Source organism: Bidens hawaiensis, unplaced genomic scaffold (assembly GCF_021521415.1).
Source record: "Bidens hawaiensis isolate Kalapana, Puna unplaced genomic scaffold, B.hawaiensis_p1.1 tig00003469_1, whole genome shotgun sequence".
Taxonomy (NCBI): Eukaryota; Viridiplantae; Streptophyta; class Magnoliopsida; order Asterales; family Asteraceae; genus Bidens; species Bidens hawaiensis.
The window spans coordinates 405,605-430,093 of NW_027491193.1; the positions used below are offsets into that span (position 1 = coordinate 405,605).

At 33.0% G+C, this 24,489-nt stretch overlaps 1 long non-coding RNA gene across 1 annotated transcript; it reads right to left on the reverse strand.

Annotated features, from left to right (window-relative positions):
* Window positions 1–21,739: 21,739 nt before the first annotated feature.
* On the reverse strand, window positions 21,740–22,690 carry LOC143623463 (uncharacterized). The gene is made up of 3 exons (XR_013151898.1): window positions 22,589–22,690; window positions 22,432–22,484; window positions 21,740–22,342 (listed from the first exon to the last, which is right to left on the reverse strand). It is a non-coding gene; the product is annotated as an uncharacterized LOC143623463 (long non-coding RNA).
* Window positions 22,691–24,489: the final 1,799 nt, after the last annotated feature.

The following is a 24,489-nucleotide window of genomic DNA, read 5'->3' on the forward strand; positions in this document are numbered from 1 at the left end:
CAAACTTTTTCTTTAAGTTTCATTGTTTTATACTTTATAATCATGAAGATTTAACCTGTATGATTTTACTACTGCTAAGTAGAACACTGAGGTTGATTTGGACATTGTTCTTTTTATTACATTTTTTTTTTGTTATGAGGTTTTTCTGGTTATAACTTACCAAGTATTTTCCTTGCATTTATATTTCATACTTTATCTGATTTTGGTTTTTTGGTTCATTCGCGACATATGTTATAAATGTTTTTCCATTGGTTTTCGTTTCGACTTTCAAACGTATTTGATTTTGTAACTTCTGATCCATTTTTGTTGTTGTTCGGCGTATTTACTATTTTCTTACTTTTATCGGGATCCCTATACCTAGAGCGCCTAAACATCCATTTCAAGGTGGATTGTACTTTGAGGCTTGTACATTGCACTTGATGTGTTTGTTTGGGTTGTTGTTCGAGAGATTACTTTCCTGATAATGGTGTTTCTGTTGCTATTCTATTATATATTAAATTTTATATTGTTATTTTATCTTTTCAAATGGTATTATGATCTTTTTTTCCCTATAGATTATTGGAAATAGCTTGCCTTGTATTTGAGATGTGAGAATCCACCTACTAGAACGCCTAAACCCTCATTCAGCTGTCTTGTACTTTGAGGCTTGTACATTTCGGTTGATGAGGTGTAAATAGGTTGTTGTGGTGGTGATTGCTTACATGATAAAAATATTTATTTTGTAACTACATTTTTGTGGATTTTGACTTTCTTGTTATTGGGATTTTTTTATTTTTATTCTCTTGTTTGACCAGATTAAAGTCTTACTAGAACACCTAAACACACATTCGAGGCTTGTACATTGCGCTTGATGGGGTAATTTAGGTTGTTCTTTTAGGTTGCTTTCTTGATAAGGGTTTTTTCTGTTACTAAATTTAATTTGATTTTTTGGCATTTGAACTTTTTGACCTGTTTTTCTGATAATTTTTTATTAGTTTTACTTGTTTGACATTTTATTTTTGTTTTTTTGTTTTTTGACATTGGAAATGACTTGCCTTGTATTCAAGCTTTGAGAACCCACTTACTAGAACACCTAAACCCTCATTCATACTTGTTTTGTATTTTGAGGCTTGTACATTTCGGGTTGATGAGGTGTAAATAGGTTGTTGTGGTGGTGATTGCTTGCTTGATACAAATATTTATTTTGTAACTACATTTTTGTGGATTTTGACTTTCTTGTTATTGGGATTTTTTATTTTGATTCTCTTGTTTGACCAGATTAAAGTCTTACTAGAACACCTAAACACACATTCGAGGCTTGTACATTGCGCTTGATGGGGTAATTTAGGTTGTTCTTTTAGGTTGCTTTCTTGATAAGGGTTTTTCTGTTACTAAATTTAATTTGATTTTTTGGCATTTGAACTTTTTGACCTGTTTTTCTGTTAATTTTTTTTTATTTTTTCTTGTTTGACATTTTATTTTTGACCCTTTTTTTTTAACATTGAAATGGCTTGCCTTGTATAGGAGATGTGAGAATCCACTTACTAGAACACCTAAACCCTCATTCATACTTGTTTTGTACTTTGAGGCTTGTACATTTCGGGTTGATGAGGTGTAAATAGGTTGTTGTGGTGGTGATTGCTTGCTTGATACAAATATTTATTTTGTAACTACATTTTTGTGGATTTTGACTTTCTTGTTATTGGGATTTTTTATTTTGATTCTCTTGTTTGACCAGATTAAAGTCTTACTAGAACACCTAAACACACATTCGAGGCTTGTACATTGCGCTTGATGGGGTAATTTAGGTTGTTCTTTTAGGTTGCTTTCTTGATAAGGGTTTTTCTGTTACTAAATTTAATTTGATTTTTTGGCATTTGAACTTTTTGACCTGTTTTTCTGTTAATTTTTTTTTATTTTTTCTTGTTTGACATTTTATTTTTGACCCTTTTTTTTTAACATTGAAATGGCTTGCCTTGTATAGGAGATGTGAGAATCCACTTACTAGAACACCTAAACCCTCATTCATACTTGTTTTGTACTTTGAGGCTTGTACATTTCGGGTTGATGAGGTGTAAATAGGTTGTTGTGGTGGTGATTGCTTGCTTGATACAAATATTTATTTTGTAACTACATTTTTGTGTATTTTGACTTTCTTGTTATTGGGATTTTTTATTTTTATTCTCTTGTTCGACCAGATTAAAGTCTTACTAGAACACCTAAACACACATTCGAGGCTTGTACATTGCGCTTGATGGGGTAATTTAGGTTGTTCTTTTAGGTTGCTTTCTTGATAAGGGTTTTTCTGTTACTAAATTTAATTTGATTTTTTGGCATTTGAACTTTTTGACCTGTTTTTCTGTTAATTTTTTTTTTCTTGTTTGACATTTTATTTTTGACCCCTTTTTTTACATTGAAATGGCTTGCCTTGTATAGGAGATGTGAGAATCCACTTACTAGAACACCTAAACCCTCATTCATACTTGTTTTGTACTTTGAGGCTTGTACATTTCGGGTTGATGAGGTGTAAATAGGCTGTTGTGGTAGGGATTGCTTTCTTGATAAAGCTATTTATTTTGCAACTCCATTTTTGCTGATTTTGACTTTTTTGTTTATTGTTAATGGAATTTTTTATTTTGATTTTGTTTTTTTAAGGAATCCTATAAGGCTCAACTAGAACACATAAACACCCATTTGAAAGTGTATTGTACTTTGAGGCTTGTATATTGCACTTGATGGAATGCTTATGTTGTTCTTTTTGGGATTGCTTTTTGATAACGGTGTTTGTGTTACTACTCAATTTGAATTGATTATTATATTGTTAATTTATCTTCTTTTTTCATATAATATATGGGAAATGACTTGCCTTATATTTGAGAATAACGGACCCATGTACAAGAACACCTAAACCCTCATTTTTACTGTCTTGTACTTAGTTTTGAATTTTTTGTGTTTTATTTTCTTGTTTTGTTGTTTTTTTGGTGAGACATACCAGACAATTCTTTCTCAAGAACCCTCCACTCTTCTTGTATTCTTTTGGCCCAATTTTTGGGTGCCTGAAACACGCTTCCCTGCTTCATGAGGCTGGTATTTTCCGGTCGATGAGGTTTAAATAGGTTGTTGTTGTGGGGATTACTTTCTTGATAAAAGGCCTTATTTCTGTTGCTACTCCATTTATGTTGATTTTGACTTCTTTTTGTGATATTTTATTTTGATTGTTTGAATTGACCTCTTTTCTTTGTGTGGAGCTGGACCATGTTCTTTTTGTTACATTAACTATTTTTTGTCTTTGTGATGAGGTTTTTCTGGTTATAATTTACCAGGTTTTTTTTTCTTGTTGTTGACAGCCACTCCCTACTTCATCTGTTTTTGGCTTTTTACTTAATGTGATTCAAATATGTATTAAATATTTTCCATTGGTTTTCATTTTCACTATTAAACTTATTTGATTTTGTAACCTATGATCCAATTTTCTTGTTATTAGTCTTAATGTTATCAGGAATTGTATAACTAGAACACCCATTTCAAAAGGTATTGTACTTTGAGGCTTGTATATTACCCTTGATGTCTGTGTGTGTTTAGGGTGTTCGAGTGATTACTTTCATGTTAATGTTATTTTTGTTGCTTTTCTGTTTTGAATTGATTTTTGATATGTTAATTTATCTTTTTTATCATATATTTTTTCTATATTTCATTGGAGATGAATTACCATATATTTGAGAAATGAGAATCCACTTTATAAACACCTAAATCCTAATTTCAACGTGGCTTGTACTTTGAGGCTTGTACATTACGGTTGATTAGGTTTAAATAGGTTGTTGTGGTGAGGATTACATTCTTGATAAAGGTATCTATTTTGCAATTCTATTTTCTCTTATTTTGATTTTGTTGGTTTTTAATTAATGGGATTTTGTATTCTGATTTTTTAGTGTGTCCTATTTAGAGTCTTACTCTTATAAGGAATCCTCCAACTAGAACACCTAAACACCCATATGAAAAGTGTATTGTACTTTGAGGCTTGTACATTGCTTTTGATAGGCGTATTTAAGTTGTTCTAGAGATTGCTTTTTTGATAAGGGTGTTTCTATTACTACTCGGTTTGATTTGATTTTTATTTTATATAATTTTTATTTTTCATTTAATTTATTCGAAATGACTTGAATTATAGGAAAAGAAATACAAATCCACTCGTTAGAACATCTAAACCCTCATTTAAACTGTCTTTTACTTTGAGGCTTGTACCTTTTGGTTGATGAGGTTTAAATAGGCGAAGATTACTTTCTTGATATAGGTCTATATTTTGCTACCCTATTTATGTAGATTTCGATATTTTTGTGTTGTCTTTCATTTTTTTTTATTTTCACTTTCAAACTTATTTGTTTCTTTAAGATTAATTGCTTTATACTTTCTAATCATGAAGATTTAACCTGTATGGTTTTACAACCGCTGACTAGAACACCGAGGTTGATTTGTTCTTTTTATTACATTTTTTTTCTTTTTTCATTTTTTTTTTGTGATGAGGTTTTTCTTGTTATAACTTATCAAATTTTGTTGTTGTTCGGCGTATTTACTTTTGTCTTACTTTTATCGGGATCCCTATACCTAGAGCGCCTAAACATCCATTTCAAGGTGGATTGTACTTTGAGGCTTGTACATTGCGCTTGATGTGTTTGTTTGGGTTGTTGTTCGAGAGATTACTTTCCTGATAATGGTGTTTCTGTTGCTATTCTATTATATATTTATTTTTATATTGTTCCTTATTCTTTTCAAATGATATTATGATCTTTTTTTCCCTATAGATTATTGGAAATAGCTTGCCTTGTATTCGAGATGTGAGAATCCACCTACTAGAACTCCTAAACTCTCATTCAACTGTCTTGTACTTTGAGGCTTGTACATTTCGGTTGATGAGGTGTAAATAGGTTGTTTGTGGTGGGGAATGGGATTTGATTAATTAATACAAATATTTATTTTGTAACTACATTTTTGCGGATTTTGGCTTTCTTGTTAATGGGATTTTTTATTTTGATTCTTTTGTTTGACCTAATTAAAGTCTTACTCGTATAAGGAATCCTATAACTAGAACACATAAACACCCATTTGAGGCTTGTACATTGCGCTTGATGAGGTAATTTAGGTTGTTCTTTTAGGTTGCTTTCTTGATAAGGGTCTTTTTTGTTACTACTCAGTTTAATTTGATTTTATGACATTTGAACTTTTTGATCTGTTTTTCTGTTAATATTTTTTGAGTTTTTCTTGTTTGACATTTTATTTTTGACATGCTTATTTTTTGGACATTGGAAATGGCTTGCCTTGTATTCGAGATGTGAGAATCCACTTACTAGAACACCTAAACCCTCGTTCATACTTGTTTTGTACTTTGAGGCTTGTACATTTCGGGTTGATGAGGTGTAAATAGGTTGTTGTGGTAGGGATTGCTTTCTTGATAAGCTATTTATTTTGCAACTCCATTTTTGCTGATTTTGACCTTTTTGTTAATCCTATAAGGCTACAACTAGAACATCTAAACTCCCATTTGAAAGTGTATTGTACTTTGAGGTTTGTATATTGCGCTTGATGGAATGTTTAGGTTCTTTTGGGGATTGCTTTCTTGATAAGGGTGTTTGTATTACTACTCAATTTGAATTGATTATTATTTTGTTAATTTATATATTTTTTCATATAATTTATGGGAAATGACTTGCCTTATATCGACTATTGAGAACTACGAATCCATGTACTAGAACACCTAAACCCTCATTCATACTGTCTTGTACTTTTTTTTGATTTTTTTTGTGTTTTATTCCCTTGTTTTGTTGCCTTTTTGGTGAGACATACCAGGCAAGTCATTCTCAAGAATCCTCCACTCTTGTATTCTTTTGGCCCAATTTTGGGTGGCTGAAACACGCTTTCCTGCTTCATGAGGCTGGTACTTTTCGGGTGATGAGGTTTAAACAGGTTGTTGTGGGGATTAGTTTCTTGATAAAAGGACTTATTCTATTGCTACTCCATTTGTGTTGATTTTGACTTCTTTTTGTGGTATTTTATTTTGATTGTTTGAATTAACCTTTTTCCTTTGTGTTGAGTTGGACCTTGTTCTTTTTGTTACATTAACTTATTTTTTTCTTTGTGATGAGGTTTTTCTGGTTATAATTTACCAGGGTTTTTTTTCCTGCTGTTGACAGCCACTCTCTACTTCATCTGTTTTTGGCTTTTTAATTAATGCGGTTCAAATATGTTTTAAATATTTTCCATTGGTTTTCATTTTCACTATCAAACTTATTTGATTTTGTAACTTATGATACATTTTTCTTGTTATTTGACCTATTTAGTCTTAATATTATCAGGAATCGTATAACTGGAACACACACCTAAACACCCATTTCGAAGGGTATTGTACTTTGAGGCTTGTATATTACCCTTGATGTATGTGTGTGTTTAGGGTGTTCGAGTAACACCTAGGGTGTTCGAGTAACACCTAAACCCTAATTTCAACGTGGCTTGTACTTTGAGGCTTGTACATTTCGGTTGATTAGGTTTAAATAGGTTGTTGTGGTGGGGATTACTTTCAGATAAAGGTATCTATTTTGCAATTCCATTTTCTCTTATTTTGATTTTGTTGGTTTTTTCATTAATGGGCTTTTATATTCTGATTTTTTAGTTTGGCCTATTTAGAGTCTTACTCTTATATGGAATCTTCCAACTAGAAAACCTAAACACCGATATGAAAAGCGTATTGTATTTTGAGGCTTGTACAGTGCGTTTGATTGGCATATTTAAGTTGTTTTAGGGATTGTTTTCTTGATAAGGGTGTTTCTATTACTACTCGATTTGATTTGATTTTTTATTTTATTAAATTTTCTGTTTTTCATATAATTTATTCTAAATGACTTGAATTATATTCAAGAAATACAATTAGAACATCTAAACCCTCATTCAAACTATCTTGTACTTTGAGGCTTGTACCTTTTGGTTTATGAGGTTTAAATAGGTGGGGATTACTTTCTTGATACAGGTCTATATTTTGCTACTTTATTTATGTAGATTTTGATATTTTTGTGTTGTCTTTTATTTTGTATTTTTATTGGCCTATTTACCTTTGTCTTAGTTTTACTCGTAATTCGTTAACTAGAACACCTAAACGCCCTTTCAATGTGTATTGTACTCTCTGGCTTGTACATGATAGGGTGTAGTTAGGTTTGTTGTTTTAAGGGATTACTTGGTGTTTCAGTTTCTACTCCATTGGAATTGATTTTATTATGTTAGTTTATCTTTTTTCATGGTATTAAGATATTTTTTCCTATATTTTATTGGAAATGACTCTCCTTCCTTATATTCGAGAACTGAGATTCCACTTGCTAGAACACCTAAACCCTCTTTCAATGTATCTTGTACTATGAGACTTGTACTTTTCGGTTGATAAGGTGTAAGTAGGTTTGTGTTGGGGATTAGGGTTTGATAGATTAGGTTAACTTAATGCTGCTGGTTCAACAATCTGAATTTGAATTTAGTAGTTGAAAATAATACTTATTATTATGTTCCAATAATAACCATCTTAGGGTTTATGGTTTGTCAATCACCAGTATGTATAAATGTAATGATAGTAGTTATTATTATTATTATTATTATATGTTCCCTTATTTTGTTTGATTTTGATTTGAAACCTTATTTTCACTTTCAAACTTATTTGTTTCTTTAAGTTTCATTGCTTTATACTTTCTAATCATGAAGATTTAACCTGTATGATTTTACAACCGCAAACTAGAACACCGAGGTTGATTTGGACTTAGTTCTTTTTATTACATTTTTTTTTGTGATGAAGTTTTTCTGGTTATAACTTACCAAGTATTTTTCTTGCTCTTTACATTTCCTACTTTATCTTATTTTGATTTTTTAGTTAGTTCGCGGCATATGTTATAAATGTTTTTCCATTGGTTTTCGTTTCGACTTTCAAATGTATTTGATTTTGTAACATTTTATCAAATTTTGTTGTTGTTCGGCGTATTTACTTTTGTCTTACTTTTATCGGGATCCCTAAACCTAGAGCGCCTAAACATCCATTTCAAGGTGGATTGTACTTTGAGGCTTGTACATTGCGCTTGTTGTGTTTGTTTGGGTTGTTGTTCGAGAGATTACTTTCCTGATAATGGTGTTTCTGTTGCTATTCTATTATATATGAATTTTTATATTGTTCCTTATTCTTTTCAAATGATATTATGATCTTTTTTTCCCTATAGATTATTGGAAATAGCTTGCCTTGTATTCGAGATGTGAGAATCCACCTACTAGAACTCCTAAACTCTCATTCAACTGTCTTGTACTTTGAGGCTTGTACATTTCGGTTGATGAGGTGTAAATAGGTTGTTTGTGGTGGGGAATGGGGATTGATTTATTAATACAAATATTTATTTTGTAACTACATTTTGCGGATTTTGGCTTTCTTGTTAATGGGATTTTTTATTTTGATTATTTGTTTGACCTAATTAAAGTCTTACTCGTATAAGGAATCCTATAACTAAAACACCTAAACACCCATTTGAGGCTTGTACATTGCGCTTGATGGGGCAATTTAGGCTGTTCTTTTAGGTTGCTTTCTTGATAAGGGTTTTTCTGTTACTACTCAATTTAATTTGATTTTTTGACACTTGAACTTTTTGACCCGTTTTTCTGTTAAATTTATTTTTTGAGGTTTTCTTGTTTGACATTTTATTTTCGACATGTTTATTTTTTTTACATTGGAAATGGCTTGCCTTGTATTCGAGATGTGAGAATCCGCTTACTAGAACACCTAAACCCTCGTTCATACTTGTTTTGTACTTTGAGGCTTGTACATTTCGGGTTGATGAGGTGTAAATAGGTTGTTGTGGTAGGGATTGCTTTTTTGATAAAGCTATTTATTTTGCAACTCCATTTTTGCTGATTTTGACTTTTTTGTTAATTGTTAATGGGATTTTTTATTTCGATTTTGATTTTTTAAGGAATCCTATAAGGCTATAACTAGAACACCTAAACACCCATTGGCAAGTGTATTGTACTTTGAGGCTTGTACATTGCGCTTGATGGAATGTTAGGTTGTTCTTTCGGGGATTGCTTTCTTGATAAGGGTGTTTGTATTACTACTAAATTTGAATTGATTATTATTTTGTTAATTTATCTTTTTGTTCATATAATTTATGGGAAATGACTTGCCTAAATATTCGAGAACTACGAATCCATGTACTAGAACACCTAAACCCTCATTCATACTGTCTTGTACTTTGTTTTGAAATTTTTTTGTTTTATTTTCTTGTTTTGTTGCCATTTTGGTGAGACAAATCCTCCACTCTTCTTGTATTCTTTTGGCCCAATTTTTGGGTGGCTGAAACACACTTTCCTGCTTCTTGAGGCTGGTACTTTTCGGTTCATGAGGTTTAAATAGGTGGTTGTTGTGGAGATTACTTTCTTGAGAAAATCACTTATTTATGTTGCTACTCCATTTATGTTGATTTTGACTTCTTTTTGTGATATTTTATTTTGACTCTTTGTGTTAAGTTGGACACTTGGACCTTGTTCTTTTTGTTGCGTTAACTTTTTTTTCTTTGTGATGAGGTTTTTCTGGTTATAATTTACCAGGGTTTTTTTTCATGCTGTTGACAGCCACTCCCTACTTCATCTGTTTTTGGCTTTTTAATTAATGTGGTTCAAATATGTTTTAAATATTTTCCATTGGTTTTCATTTTCACTATCAAACCTATTTGATTTTGTAACCTATGATCCGTTTTTCTTGTTATTTGACCTATTTAGTCTTAAACTCTTTATATTATCATGAATCGTATAACTAGAACACCTAAACACCCATTTCAAAAGGTATTGTACTTTGAGGCTTGTATATTACCCTTGATGTTTGTGTGTGTTTTTGGTGTTCGAGTGATTACTTTCTTGTTAATGGTGTTTATGTTGCTTTTCTGTTTTGAATTGATTTTTGTTTTGTTAATTATCTGTTTTATCATGATTTTTTTTTATAATTCACTGGAGATGAATTTACCATATATTTGAGAAATGAGAATCCACTTTATAATCACCCAAACCCTAATTTCAACGTGGCTTGTACTTTGAGGCTTGTACATTTCTGTTGATTAGGTTTAAACAGGTTGTGGTGGGGATTACTTTCAGGATAAAGGTATCTATTTTGCAATTCCATTTTATCTTATTTTGATTTTGTTGTTTTTTTCATTAATGGGATTTTATATTCTGATTTTTAGTTTGGCTTATTTAGAGTCTTACTCTTATATGGAATCCTCCAACTAGCACACCTAATCACCGATATGATTAGTGTATCGTACTTTGAGGCTTGTATATTGCGTTTGATAGGCGAATTTAAGTTGTTCTAGGGATTGTTTTCTTGATAAGGGTGTTTCTATTACTACTCGGTTTGATTTGATTGTTTATTTTATTAAATTTTCTGTTTTTCATATAATTTATTCGAAATGACTTGAATTATATTCAAGAAATACAATTAGAACATCTAAACCCTCATTCAAACTATCTTGTACTTTGAGGCTTGTACTTTTGGTTTATGAGGTTTAAATAGGTGGGGATTACTTTCTTGATACATGTCTATATTTTGCAACTCTATTTATGTAGATTTTGATATTTTTGTGTTGTCTTTTATTTTGTTTTTTTTTTTGTTGACCCATTTACCTTTGTCTTAGTTTTACTCGGAATCCGTTAACTAGAACACCTAAACGCCCTTTCAATGTGTATTGTACTCTCTGGCTTGTACATGATAGGGTGTAGTTAGGTTTGTTGTTTAAGGGATTACTTGGTGTTTCAGTTTTTACTCCACTTGAATTGATTTTATTATGTTAGTTTATCTTTTTTCATGGTATTAAGATCTTTTTTCCTACATTTTATTGGAAATGACTCTCCTTCCTTATATTCGAGAACCGATAATCCACTTGGTAGAACACCTAAGACCTCTTTCAATGTGCCTTGTACTCGGAGACTTGTACTTTTCGGTTGATATGGTGTAAATAGGTTTGTGTTGGGGATTACTTTCTCAATAAAGGTCTCATTTATGTTTCTACTCCATTTAAATTAGTTTTTTAATTTGTTTAATTATTTTATGATTTTTTATTTTGATGTCACTTCCAAATTTTTAGACTTTTGAACTTTTGATCCGTTATTCTGTTAAACTTTTTGTTTTTTTTTTCTTCTTGTTTGAAATTTTATTTTATCTTACTTTCTAATCATGAAGTTATTTTTTAACAAACATGCGTGAGTTTCCTTTATTTTGAACATTTTTCCTTTTGTTACGTTAACTTTCCTTTGGGTTGATTTGAACATTGTTTCTTTTGTTATGTTAACTTTCCTTTTTTTTTGTGATGCGGTTTTTCTGCGGATAATTTACCAGGCTTTGCTGCTGAGACACTCCCTACTTTATCTGATTTTGGTTTTTTAGCTAATGTGCTGCATATGTTATAAATGTTTTCCATTGGTTTTCATTTTCACTTTTAAAAGTTATTTGATTTTTTAACTTTTGATCCATTTATTTGACCTATTTTGTTTTACTAATATCGAGAATCCTATAACTAGAACACGTAAAGACCCATTTTAAAGGATATTGTACTTTGAGGCTTGTACATTGCACTTTAAAGTTCTTTTATTTTCGTTTTGTTTACTTTTTTTTGGATTCTACTTTTTACAAATGGTATTCGTATTGGCAAGATGTGTGGTTTATAATCCTATAAGGGATAAGGAAATATCTCACCTTGCATTTGAGAACATGTAATCAATCCCCTTTACTGCGATGTACTTTGTTGTTGATTGGGTTCATGTAGGTTGTTATGGTAATGGGGTTTGCTTCCTTGAGATATGTTTCTTTTGCTACTCTAATTTTGTTAACTAAGAACTTTATATCTTAATGCCGTTTCTCGGTGATGAGTTATTTTCGGATTTTTCAGATTTTTGCTATTTATTTCTCCTACTTCATTTGATTTTGACCTATTATATAATGGCTTCTATGTGTTTGATTTCAACGTTTCTGGTATTTGTTGATTTTGAACTTCTTTAAGTATTCAAAGTAGTTATTGGTACTAAAAACCTAAATTTGTTACTTGAATTTTTCTTATTACTTTATTTGATTTTGACTTGTTATTGTTTTGTGTTTCTTAAATTGATCTTGAAAATTGGTGATCTTCATATAGAAAACATAATCCACAAAATTGTGCTTTCACTGTTCTAAATGTTTTTTTTGCTTAAATTTTAATTAAATAAGAGAAAATCACTTACTTGATTCCGATATTAAGATTAATCTTTTTGTCACTTTGTGTTGTTGCAGCTAATGTTTTAATCTTTATGTCACTAATTGGTTTAGTTTTAGCTTAAGATAAAAGAATGTAATAAATTAGAAAGACCAGATCGGGTATAAGTACGATCCATCTATGACCCCCCTCTAATTCTAACATTGAAAATGTCATTGCATTGGATACAAGTTATAGCTTACTTGCCTTATAGAGTTGTGTAATGTATCTTGCTACCTCTAATCTAGAATTCATTTGTCTGATTCGTTGTCTGATCTTGTTATATTGACTCTCTTTCAACTCTGTTAATTGCTGAAGGTAAACAGAAAGTATTAAACATAAATAAACTCATAATCGAGTCTGTTAACTGTTATATTGTCACAGTCTGTTGACCATTCAAAGCTTTGAATACCTATATGGGCATACATAAAGTATATATGTTTATGTAGAAATTGGCTTTTGTAGGTGTAGTTGTCTGATAACCATAGTAATCTAATCCAGACACTGTTTAGGCGGATACATTATTTCTCTTTTAGTTAAAGTTGGGTTAAGATAGTAGACACCCATTGATCATTTTTTTAGAATGTCATAAGATTTTATAAAACGGGCTTTAGCAAGATGCTAGAGCCAAGACAACATAGAAGTGAGGGCAATGAGTTTTTACATTGATCTCCAAGATTTTGTCCACAGGAGTGATAATGCCTCAAAAGCCCTTTCGTTTCTAGCTTTCTGCGGCTACCAATAAGTTGAGTATTCGAGAACTGAGAATCCACTTACTAGAACACCTAAACCCTCATTCAACTGTCTTGTATTTTGTGGCTTGTACTTTTCGGTTGACGAGGTTTAAATAGGTGGTTGTGGTGGGGGTTACGTTCTTGAAAAAGGATTTATTTCTATTGCTACTTACCTTTTGCTTTGTTAATTTATCTTATTTCATGATATTTGATTTTGGCTTTTTATGTATTTGGATATGTGTTGTGACTTGCAAATTTTGTACTTTGAAATTTTGACCCATTTTATGTTATTATTACTATTTTGTGTTTTTTCTGTTGTTTGACTTTTTTATTTTCACCTTACTCTTTTGATAAGGGTGTTTTTGTTTTTACTTCATTTGTGTTGATTTTGAATTTGTTATACTGTAATTTATCCTTTTAAGGATCTTATTTATTTTTTTATTTTTTTGCATAATTCACCCATGTATTTTGTTCTTTACTACTTTTATTTTTTGTTTCAAGTTTTTTTACTTCGAAATTATTCGAATTAATTTAATTACTCTGATACCGTTTCTAAATTCCAATGATTGTTGAGTAATATCAATAAATTTTTTTCTGTTTCTTGAATTGATTTTGAACATTGGTGATCTTCATATAGAAAACATAATCCACAAAGTTATACTGTTTTAAATGTTTTTGCATAGGTTCTACTGATTAAATTAGAGAAAAACAGATACTTGGTTCTCGTATTAAGATTAATCTTTATGTCACTATAGAATAATGAGCAATTTAAAAGAAAGTAAGATACGACTAATATACAAACAGATGCGTATATATATTATTATATAACAAAATCTCCAATTTTTCACTGATGAAAACAAATGTCATTAGGGGCATAAACGAATGACAATAATTGTTGTTTATTTAGTTAAACAAACGAATAAACACATGTCCTGTTCGTTTATTTATCCGTTTTTGTTTGTTCATTTGAATTTGTTTATGTTCGTTTATTTACATTTGTTCGTTTACATTCGTAAATATATTCATTTAAAATTTTTGGGCCCGTTACAACTTAGTAGTTTTAATAACTTTTGAGACCCAACGCGCTGTTCTTCACAATACTTTTAGCTAGTTTTAGCTCTGTGAGCTATTCGATGATACTATAACGAACAAACATGAACATGAAAACCCCATTCATTTAATTGATCGTTTGTTACGTTAAAGTTAGAAGAACGAACACGAACATGCTTTGTTTGTGTTCGTCCGGTTCGTTCAAAAGCCTATATTTATCATAATGCTACAAGCAGTAAAGCGTAAACCGAAATCGACAATAAGCTTTCTGTGGGAGTTAAAAGCTACTGATCAATACTATCAACATTGTACAATCTTACAGAGGGGCAAATTGGTAAATTCAGATTAAGTTTACAAAATCAAGATCTCATATGTTATTATCTAAATGCACCAATACATAGGAATATTGCATTATACCTTCGAAACAAAGGTTGTCTTTCAAACAAAGTCCACAATAGTCTTTTCATTTTGGGTTGGCATGAACGGGTTGACATGTAACTTAGGGTCGGGTTTTGGGTCAACCAATAAGATCCAAAGCGATATGATTTGACCTGTTTTTAAAATTTTAAAAATACGTTTCCACACCACCCTGGATCCTCATACACCATTTTTTGTCCTATACGGCTCGTATAGGGCTATACGGTCGTATAGGACCTGAATCGTGTGAGTTTGTGTCTGAGGTTGTCGGCCATCGTTTATAGTGCCTCGTATAGGCCTATACGGTCGTATAGACATTTTTAAAAAAAAAAAATGATGACCATACATACAATATATGTAATTTATACGGGTCGTATTTGGCTCGTTTATCTTAACGGGCTTAAATGTTGAGCTCAAGCTTAGCTTGTAAAAAGCTCAAGACTTATTATTAAATTTTCTAAAAAAAAATTGAGGTTTTTTAATATATTCTAGGCATACTTGTTGCTTACATATAATAAAAATTTGAGGTTTTTTTAACATCTAGTCCACATACATTAAAATAAAAATGCACCCCAAAAAACATAATGTTCCAAACACATGGTCCATACGGGTCGTATAGCACTATGCGGCTCGTATAGTCCCGTATAGTCGTTTTCCGGCAACGATTAAGGCAATCTGAATGTTTCTACAAATGTTTTCTATACGGTCGTATAGGCCTATACGGTCGTATAGGCTGCAAAAAGCTGTTTTTTTTGTCCCCCTTGTCAGGCATGCATACCCTATACGGCCGTATAGGCCTATACGAGCCGTATAGGCATATGGGGGTGGTGTGGGAGGATCACATCCCCATACATTACCCTTAAGATTTTGTTGGATTCTTATGGGCTTTAAGAAAGAGTGAAAGGACTACATGTTTAAGATGTTGGTTTATCATTATTTTGGTGGGCCTGAAAATAGGTGGCTGTATCCAGCAGTTCCAAGTGAGCTGGGCTAAGAATTAGAGGTGCAGTTAGCGGTTAACCGGTTAATTTACTAACCCGGGTTTTTTGCGCGAACTAAGTAGGTAGAACAGCTTTCGGGTCGGGTAGCAACCGTTTTTGACATATTAAAGAAATGGTTTCAACCGGTTAATAGCCAGAAAAACCCCGATTTTAATAAAATAATAATAAAAAAATAGGTTAACCAGTTTATAACCGGTTTTGAAATCAATAATATAAGCCGGTTACTAAGGTGTTGTTTGTTTTTCCTCAAAAGCACTTCTCCACCTCTTTTGTCTGCACTGAGAAGAGGGTGCGCAGAGCTTGGGCTCTGCAGCTTGTTTGTTTTTCCGAAGACGTTTCATTAAAAAACGTCTGCGCGCCCTCTTCTCCCAAAAGTGTTGGTATTATTACTTCTGAACCTCTTCTACCCATTTTATTTCATCGATCATCATCCTCCTCCTAACCCTAACTCCACTCCTCCTCCTAACTCCACTCCTCCTAACTCCTCTCCACTGCCGCCGGCCGCTCCACTCACCACGCCGGCTACCTCCACACCGCCGGCCGCAACCCGCCGGCTACCTCCACACCGCCGCCGCTCCACTCACACGCCGCCGCCGCTGCTCCGGCATCTTCTTGAAGGTAAATGATTCATTTTAGGGTTATGCTTTCTTTCTATTCTTTTCATTTAGGTATTTTGAATTTAGGTCAATACAAAATCATAAATTTGGGCCTTTGATAGTTAAATTGGTTCATTGTTAAACAATTTTTCTAGTTACATAAACTGATTTTCTCATTTTCGTTTTCATTTTAAACTTTTTGATGAAATTGTTAAATTGATATAGTTTTCATTTTAAACTATAAACTGATTTTAAACTTTTCGTTTTCATTTTAAACAATTTTTCAGGTTATGCTTTCTTTCTATTCTTTATGAATATGCAATAATATAGTTAAATTGATACTATGATTGTATTAAGCACCTCTTGAATGGATAAAACATGAACTTGTAACAGTGATGCATACTTTTATTGAGATAATTGTTTATTGATGATGGTGCACCTTTTGCTAACTTGCACCATGTACACTCAATCATATCTCACACTGCCCCACAACAGGATGATTGTTTTGGGGGTGGGGTGTAAATTTGGTGGTTTGTGTTTGTTGTGGTTTGTGGGGAACTGCTAGTTTTGATCTCCTTTTAATAAGCTCGGCTCAGCTTGTGAGTCGTTTTTTTCAAGCTCGAGCTCGACTCGTTTATTATTTATTAATTAATTCATACACATTATTAGCTATTTTTATGTATTTTCAGAAAACCTTAAATGAGCCTAAGCTCGAGCTCGTGTGGCACCTTAAATGGTTGCGTGTAATTTAAATTTTGTTGGCTTTGATGTGTATCTGTTTATTTGATATTTTAATTCAACTTTGAATATATGCTTTTGATTGATGACTTGATTCTGGGTTTGTTAATTTTATTTGAGAAAATAGTTTATTTATGTGTGCCTTTTCCTAACTTGGACATTGTACATAAACTGATTTTCTCATAAACTGATTTTCTCTATTTGAGAAAATAGTTTATTGATGTGTGCCTTTTAATTTTAGGTTCGATGAATTGTTGTTTTAATAGAATTGTTGTTTCTTGTTAGTTGATCATAAAAATGGTAGAGAAACAACATTGGTCGAATGAGCAAATAAAATGTTTATTAGAAACATGCATTGAAGAGAAAAACGCCGTGGGTAAAAAAGGGTTGAGTTTGCACAAAGAATCGTGGGCTAAGGTAATACGGGTTCTTAAGGAAAAGTTTGGATTGGATTTGAGTCAAAAACAAGTCAAAAACGCCTATGATAATCTTAAAGCCAAATACATAGGATGGTTATATTTGAAAAACAAAACCGGCAACATCTACAACCCTCAAACAAATACCTTTACCTTAACGAACAAGGAATGGGAAGACTTTAAGAAGGTATGTTCATATATTTTTATTTTTTAACATCTACCTCTACCTTAAAGTCAACCCCTAGTTTATTTTTTAACATCTACCATTATTTTTTTAGGGGCATTCGAAAGCGGCATCCTTAAAAACAACTCCATTAGCATTTCCAGAACTTCATGCACAACTGTTTGATGAGAATATTGCCACGGGGAATCGCAAGTGGACCTCAACCCAAACATCAGTGGTTGGATCATCCTCTTGTCATCGGCTCCAATCGGTCCAACAACTGATGATTATGGACAACACAGAAGATGATGCCTGCACTAGTCCTACTACCGGGCCTACTACCGAGCCTACTTTTGAGCCTACTCCTGAGCCTACCCCCAAAAGGGCTAAAACCTCAAAACCATCATCATCTGTCACTTTTGAGGATTTAGCACTTCACATGAAAAATGCTTTGCGACATTTGACTAGGGAAAAACCTGGAAAAAAACGCCAGGTAGTTACAACAGTTGTTGAGTGTTCTGAGAAGTTAAGTTTGGTTGGGTTAGAGCCGACGGACCCTCTATATTTGGTTGCTTTTCATATTTTTGGAATGTCCACGGACATGAGAGAGGCGTGGATGGCATTGCCAAATGTTCCCGTCGTGTTAAAAGGGTAGATCGAGATGACGGCTAAAAATTTAGGACTTTTGAAGTAGTTTTTGTTTTGTTGAAAACATTATTTGTTTTTGGTGTATGTTTTTTTAGTTATGTTGAAAACATTCTATGCTTTTTGGTTAAGTTTAACACATTGTATGTTATTTTATGGCTATGTGACATGGTTGTTTATGCTTTATGATAATGGTTGTTTATGCTTTATGACATGGTTGTTTATGTTTTATTAACAGGTTCATAATGAATAATGATGAGAAAATACTTCTGGTAGTTGTTATGTACTTGTATATCCGCTTTTTTTGGAAGAGGGGTTTGAAACGAAAACGAGACAATGATTCGGCAATGACGGGACATAAATACACGTTAGAGTTATTGCAAGGAAATCCCAAACAATGCATTGAATTGTTACGCATGTCCCGTGAATCATTTGTTCGACTATGTGCACATTTTAGAACAAATTATTCGTTAAAGGATAGTAAACATGTTTCGGTTGAGGAAAAGATGGCTATGTTTTTGATGATAATCGGCCATAACCAACGTTACGTGGTTATCAAGCGTAGATTTCAACACTCAAAGCAAACAATTCATAAATTCTTTCATGAAGTGTTGGATAAAATGATGTTTTTCGCCAAAGATATGATAGTACCAACTTCTTTCAATCCGAATCCAAACATTCCGGGACATAACAAGAGGCTACGAAAGATTTTTAAAGGAGCGGTTGGTGCACTTGATGGGACCTTGATACATGCTGTTGTTCCTACTAGGCAACAAGATTTATATAGAGGAAGGGGAAAGGGTGATTGTTATCAAAACGTATTAGCAATTTGTGATTTTAACATGATTTTTACTTTTCTTGTGGCCGGATGGGAAGGGGTAGCACATGATTCTAGAATATTATCAGAGGCATTATTAGATCCACACGCGCCATTCCCATTTCCACCATCAGGTATTTTTATTGTTTGTTAATTATTTCTATGTTAGTTTAATATTGTAATTAATTGAAAATATTTACAGAGAAATACTATCTTTGTGACGCCGCGTATGCACACATACGAGGATTTATGGCTCCATATCGTAATGTGAGGTATTGGCTTGGAGATTTTCGTCGGAGACGTGCGTTAACCAATAAAGAAAAATTTAATCATGCACATGCAAAACTTCGAAACGTCATTGAGCGTGCTTTTGGTGTCTTGAAAGCAAGATTCCCTATATTGAAGAGGATGGCACCATTTCCATTGGAAACACAAAGGAACGTTACCGTTGCATGTTTCGCGCTACATAATTTTATTAGGAAACAAGGTTTGGACGATGAGTTGTTTACACAATACGATCAACCCAATGTGTCGATTGGAAATAGTCGTGGGCAAATTGATGCTGATGAAGACGAGGTTGAAGCACTTGGCACTGCATCAGATCGGGAATAGATGACTCAATTAAGAGATGAAATTGATGAGCAGTTAATGCAAAATACGGAATAAATGATTTAAAAAATGTTTGTGGTATTATGAATATTATTTCAGTGTTGTTGACTATTATTTAAATTTTGATGTTGAAGACCTTTTTTATTTATATTTCAGTTTATTTAAATTTCAGCTTATTTTAGCAGTCTGCAGATGTTAAAAAACAAACAGTCTTCTTGTTGCAGACTGCAGAGTTTTGGTCCACCTCTTCTGCTACAGATGTTGGCAGATGTGGTTTCGCAGTCTTCTGACGTTTTACCTCTGAAAAACAAACAGCACCTAACTGACGGTTAGGATCAGTTAGTAACACTTAGGATTGGACCGGTTAGTAACCGGTTAAATTTTCAGGTACGAACCGGTTAGAAACCAGTTAACCGGTTCTGTGTGCACCTCTAGATAAGATACGTTATTTAATATCAACAAAAAAAATATTTTTTGAACGGCTAACAGATACAAATTTAATACTTGAAAGACGAAACGTTACAAGCAAGGTAGTCGCAACAAACCATCTATTATAAGAGTAAAAACACCTCAGAGACACTCCTTTTACATACTAAACGTAAACCCGCGCCATCTTTTCCATTTTAGCGTGGGGAGTTTTCCTCTATTTCTCACCCACACATAACTAAGGGCCTTGATTTCACCGATCATGTTATTCAAGTTAACCGGTTTCCGCTCGAAAACCACCGCATTCCTCGTCCTCCATAAACAACAAATCGTAGTAAGACAAACCGCATGAAACGCCTTCGCCTTTCGACTAGATAGCGATGAGTGTCTATGTAGTTACAACACATCTTTGATAGAGAACACGTAAATGGAAGATACCTTGCACCATGTGTTTTTATGATACTCCAAACCGATTGAGTGAAATGGCAAGAGATCGTCACATGCTCCGCCGACGCCACCTCTTTTTCACAAACCGGGCATACCACCAATGCTACCGGTATACCCCTCTTGGCCAAAGAAAAAAAGGGATTCTTTCCATGCATGGATACCGACTCTTTTTGGGACAAAGTTATTCCATTCCATCACATAACTTCTCTCCATCTCTAAGTTAGCCTCTAGACCAACTTTCAAGCTTCTAACCGAAAAGTCACATCCCTTATCCACACCCCTCACCAAACGATCCGCCCCCTCCACATTAGAAGTTAAGTAGTACATATTGATAATTAAACAAATGATGCTTGTAATTTTCCCTTTCATTGCCAAAAACACTTCCACCTGTATTATTGTAGATTTACACTTGATTTCCATTTGATTTTATGCATAATGTTGATTATGAACGAAATGAGAAACCATGTCTTCATTGTGAACGAAATCGAGTGTAAATTAAATGTAACTCTATGATGATTATGAAAGTCGGAATATCCTTAACAACAAAAATGAAAGTTGGAAATGCCAATGGTTAAGTTGAGAGTATGAATTATGATCGGTTAAAAATTTAAAACAAAATTCTACAAAATGACTTATAGCTTGAATGGAAAGAGTGTTATATAATGGATTCATAGTCCATGGATTCAATTCCCGCAAGTGTTATTATTTCTTTTCTATATAATAGACAAAAACTTATATTTAAATATGAGTCATTTTTTGTTTAGTAATTATTTATTTTGATTTGGTTCATTTTGGGCCTTTAAAAATCAACCTTATCGTTAAAATTGTCAAATTATTTATCAAATAATTGAGTACGCGATTTCATAGGCCCTTTTACTACTCGTCCTAGGCCTAAAATTTTATTGAATTTTCGAAGATGGCGGCCATGTAAGTAAAAGATAGATGCATTATTTTTTTAGAGATGGGAGAAAAACAATAGATGAATTAGTAAAAAAATAAGACCAAATATCATTTGACCTAGTGATACCAAAATATTGGGTAACTCTTTGTTATTTCAAGTGTGTGAGTTGTCAGTTTAAACTATCGTAACATCAATACAAGCCAAAGACATGGAGTTGAGATGTGACACATCTTATGAGAAAATACAACCTTTAAAGTTGGAAATATGATAGTGTTTTTTTTTACAACAAAAGAAGATTATATATAATTATGTTAACAAGTTTTTTTACCCGCGCTTCGCCGCGGAGGCACATACGAAGAAAACAGCCAACACTAAAACATAAAGTCCTCGTGTTGAAATGCTAAAGACGACGATAAGGACCAAATAGTTAAATTCCCTCAATTAATAAATAAGTAAACATTTATAGCTCTATTAAACAGTATACATGGCAGATTATATATTTTGTAAAGCTCACACATAAATTACAACATATAGGTAAGTGACTTTTATAAACAATATATTTCATACCATTACATGAAATCCACTTTGCAACAACTGCAGTGTTTTGATTTGTGCATCACGAAATAATGCCCCATGGCTTTTCACCGTGACATTAACTGGGCACCAAACTACTCCTATGAATGACGTGCAGGTTTTCACGATCATATAGCTGATAGCTACTTGAAGTCCATATGTAGTGAAAACACTAAAATCAAACAAAACCCTCAAACTAAAAGGCCTTAATTAGCATCAAGAAAAAAAACCATAATAATAAAATCATGAATAACCCCAAAGATTCTGACACACAAATTGCATGTGAAACGCATAAAAATTCAATTTTATTACTATGACATAGAACAATACCAAAGAAAAAGTACCTGTCGCTACGCCATAGCTAACGTTGTCGGCTTTGCCATTCGCCAGTTCTCCCACGCCAAGCAACAAACTTGAATTAAGTAATCACATGCCTTATAACCAAGAAAATGGTAAACATGTAGTTAAAAAGTAACAATCAAAGACAAAACCCTTACTTCGTATGAACGGTTAACCCGAAAACAACACAAATACAACACCTTCAACCCACTGTAAGTGAAGTGAAGACAGAACATGAACACAAACACCATTTTACCATTTAAAAGTTAAAACATTAACAGAGATATAAGAACACATACTGAAGATGCAAATGGTTAGAGAAACTTGGATCCTCTTCAGTTAACCAAAAATCCTAGATAGACAATAAACACGAACACAAACAACAATTTTAACAACAGTATAAATGAATATAGAAACCCTAGAAATTAACATTAACAGAGATTTAATAATACATACCGAGGATGCAGTGAGCTTGAGTAACTCGGATTCTGTTAAGAAAACATAAAATCGAGCAAACCATCAGAAAGAAGGAAACAAACTCCCAATTTAAAACCCTAGGGTAGCGTTTGTTATGCAGTAACGACAGACGGAATGGAAAAATTCATTACGTGGGAATGAAATAAGAGATGTTTGATTGCACAATGGAATGGAATCATCCATTACACATGGAATCCCATTCCATCAAAACCATTCCTTCTCACCCCCTTTCTTTTTTCTCATTACATTCCTCCTTCAACCTATTTTCTCAACAACACCATCATCTAACAACAACCATCGCCACCACCCCACCACCACTACCATAGCCACCACCATCATCTGACCACCACCGCCACCGTCACCACCACCACTTCCGCCGCCGTCACCACCTGACCGCCACCTTACCACCAAAGCTACCACCGCCACCATCGTCGTCATAACCACGACAACCATTGTCACCATCGCCACCTGACCATTACCGTCACCACCACTATCACTGTCTGGCCACCACCACCGTCATCACCACTCTACCACCGATATCACTACCAATGCTACCATCGCTTGACCACCACCACCACAACCACCACCCCCGCCGCCTGACCGCCACCACCACCACCGTCGCCACCGCCACCACCATTTTCATCTCCAGAGCTACCACCACCGTCGCCATTTCAGTTTTTTTTTTTTTTTTTTTTTTTTGTAAAAAAATATATATTTTGGGATAAGAATATTTTTGTTATTTCTATTTCATTCCTAAAATTTTTTTCGGATACCAAACAACATAAAGTAATTATTCATTTCATTCCCATATTTTAACCAAACAAGACAAAGGAATGGTAATGGTCCATTTCATTCTTTTGTCCATTCCATTCCCCCTTCATTCCATTCCTTTCAACCAAACATACCATAGAAATTATAAAATACAGCTAGGGATGGCAGTCAAATCCGGACCCGACGGAAATACCCGAAACCCGACATAATTGGGACGCCCATTAGGGTTTGGTACGGGTTTGGGATTAGTTTTGAAATTTTTCGCGGGTCTGGGACGGGTTTGGGATTTATAAAATACCCGGTTACCCGGCCCAATTACCCGATAACATTGGCCCATTTACCCGATTATATACCCAACATAAATTTTTATGTATATTTGTTATACATATCTAAGAGCATTCTCATCCGGATCTCCATCCTCATCTTTATAATTACACTACAAAACACTACATTTCTCTTTCCTATTTAATTAAATGATATTACTTTATACCTTTATCATTACAGTTTTCTCTTTCCTCCACTCACAACCAATTCAATAAATATTAAAAAATAAATAGGGATAAACAAAGTTTCTCCAAATTTACAAAAAATCACTACATTTTCTCTCTCCACCCTATAATTTACACTCACAACCACTCAAAACCTCACCCTATAATTTACAAACTCCCCTCACAACAATATAGGAAATGAATTAAGAATGCTCTAAATACATATGTTTAATATAATATGTTAAATGTATTAATATTAAAAGTAGTATTATTTTGATTTTTTTGTTAACCGGTGCCGTGGTGCCGCTCAACTAATTAACTAAAACATACACTAACATTAAAAAAATATTCTATTATATTTATATATATTAATCAATTAAAAATAATTTGACCATTCACCTTCAATCAAATTCATATTAACTAATGAATTGATTTATTACACTAGCTAACATGACACATTTTGCTACTTTTATAGTAGAATTGTATAAATTTTTTAATGGAATGCATCATGAAACTAGAAGAATTACTATATCGTTTTGGTTGATTTGGATTATTTTATGTTGATTATTTTTTGTAATTGATTAGTTATATATATTGTCAAAACCCGATTGGTTTTATGTC